Below are 2683 nucleotides of genomic sequence, written 5' to 3' on the forward strand. Positions count from 1 at the left end.
TCGCTGACCCTAACACTAACCCACCCTGACCCTAACCCTACCCCACCCTGACCCCAACCCCACCCCACCCTGACCCCTCGCTGATCGTAAACCCACCCCACCCTGACCCCTCGCTGAACCTAACCCCACCCCACCCTGACCCCCGCGCTGATCGTAACCCCACCCCACCCGACCCCTCGCTGATCCTAACCCCACCCCACCCTGACCCATCTCTGACCCTAACACTACCCCACCCTGACCCCCTCGCTGATCCTAACCCCACCCTACCCTGACCCCTCGCTGATCCTAACCCCACCCCACCCTGATCCCTCGCTGACCCTATCACTACCGCACCCTGACCCCTCGCTGACCATAACACTACCCCAACCTGACCCAAACCCCACCCCACCCTGACACCTCGGTGAACTTAACCCCACCCCACCCTGACACTAAACCTACCCCACCCTAACCCCTCGCTGATCCTAACCCCCACCCCACCCTGACCCCTCGCTGATCCTAACCCCACCCCACCCTGACCCTAACCCCACCCCACCCTGACCCCTCGCTGACCCTAACACTACCACACCCTGACCCCATCGCTGACCCCTAACCCTACCCCCACCCTGACCCTAACAATACCCCACCCTGACACGTTGCTGACCCTAACCCCACACCACCCTGACCCCTCGCTGACCCTAACACTAACACAGCCTGACCCCTCGCTGACCCTAACCCTACCCCACCCTGACCCTAATCCTACCCTACCCTGACCCCTCGCTGATCCTAACCCCACCCTGACCCATTGCTGACCCTAACCCCACCCCACCCCTGACCGCTCGCTGACCCTACCCCCACCCCCACCCTGACCCCTCGCTGACACTAAAACTACCCCCACCCCTGACCCCTCACTGACCCTAGCACTACCACACCCTGACCCCCTTCGCTGACCCCTAACGCCACCCCACCCTGACCCCTCGCTGACCCTAACAGCAGCCCAACCTGGACCCATCGCTGACCCTAACACTATCCCACCCTGAGCCCTCGCTGATCCTAACCCCCACCCCACCCCTGACCCCTTTGCTGATCCTAACCCCACCCCACCCTGACCCCTCGCTGACCCTAACCCTACCCCACCATGACCCCTCGCCGACCCTAATCCCACCCACCTGACCCTAACCCCAACCCACCCTGACCCCCTCGCTGATCCTAACCCCACCCCACCCTGACCCCTTGCTGATCCTAACCCCACCCCACCCTGACCCCTCGCTGACCCCTAACCCCACACCACCCTGACCCCTCCGCTGACCCTAACACTACCCCACCCTGACCCTAATCCTACCCCCCCCTGACTCCTCGCTGACCCTAACACTGCCCCATTCTGACCCCTCGCTGACTCTAACACTACCCCACCCTGAGCCCTCGCTGATCCTAACCCCACCCCACCCTGACCCCTTGCTGATCCTAACCCCACCCCACCCTGACCCCTCGCTGATCCTAACCCCACACCACCCTGACCCCTCGCTGACCCAAACACTACCCCACCCTGACCCTAATCCTACCCCACCCTGACCCCTCGCTGACCATAACACTGCCACACACTGACCCCTCGCTGACCCTAACCCTACCCCACCCTGACCCTATCAATACCCCACCCTGACACCTCGCTGACCCTAACCCCACCCCATACCCCTCCCCCTTGCTGGCCCTAACACTACCCCACGCTGACCCCTCGCTGACTCTAACCCTACCACACCCTGACCCTAATCCTACCCTACCCTGACCTTTCGCTGATCCTAACCCCACCCCACCCTGACCCTTCGCTGACCCTAACCCCAACCCAGCCTGACCCCTCGCTGAAGCTAATATTACCCCACCCTGACCCCTCGCTGACCCTAACACCACACTGACCCCTTGCTGACACCCTAACCCCACCCTGACCCCTCGCTGACCCTAACCCCACCCTGACCCCTCGCTGACCCTAACCCCACCCGGACCCCTCGCTGACCCCTAACCCCACCCTGACCCGTCGCTCACCCTAACCCCACTCTGACCCCTCACTGACCCTAACCCACCCCACCCTGACCCCTCGCTGACCCGAACCTCACCCTGACCCCTCGCTGACCCTAACCCCACCCTGACCCCTCGCTGACCCTAACCCCACCCTGACCCCTCGCTGACCCTAACCCCACCCTGACCCCTCACTGACCCTAACCCCACCCCACCCTGACCCCTCGCTGACCCTAACCCCACCCTGACCCCTCGCTGACCCTAACCCCACCTGACCCCTCGCTGACCCTAACCCCACCCTGACCCCTCACTGACCCTAACCACACCCTGACCCCTCACTGACCCGAGCCCCACCCCACCCTGACCCCTCGCTGACCCTTACACCACCCTGACCCCTCGCTGACCCTAACCCCACCCTGACCCCTCACTGACCCTAACCCCACCCCACCCTGGCCCCTCGCTGAACCTAACCCCACCCTGACCCGTCGCTAACCCCACCCCACCCTGACCCCTCGCTGAATCTAACCCCACCCTACCCTGACCCCTCGCTGACCCTAACACTACCCGACCCTGACCCCTCGCTGACCCCTAACCCCACCCTGACCCCTCGCTGACCCTAACACTCTCTCCTGTCTCCGGTATCCGTGGTAATTCCCATTCTTTCCTCCTGCAGTATTTCAAGTTCCGGTTGCGAGAT

Source organism: Somniosus microcephalus, chromosome 9, assembly GCF_052327205.1.
Source record: "Somniosus microcephalus isolate GS21.2 chromosome 9, FLI_Smic_1.0, whole genome shotgun sequence".
Taxonomy (NCBI): Eukaryota; Metazoa; Chordata; class Chondrichthyes; order Squaliformes; family Somniosidae; genus Somniosus; species Somniosus microcephalus.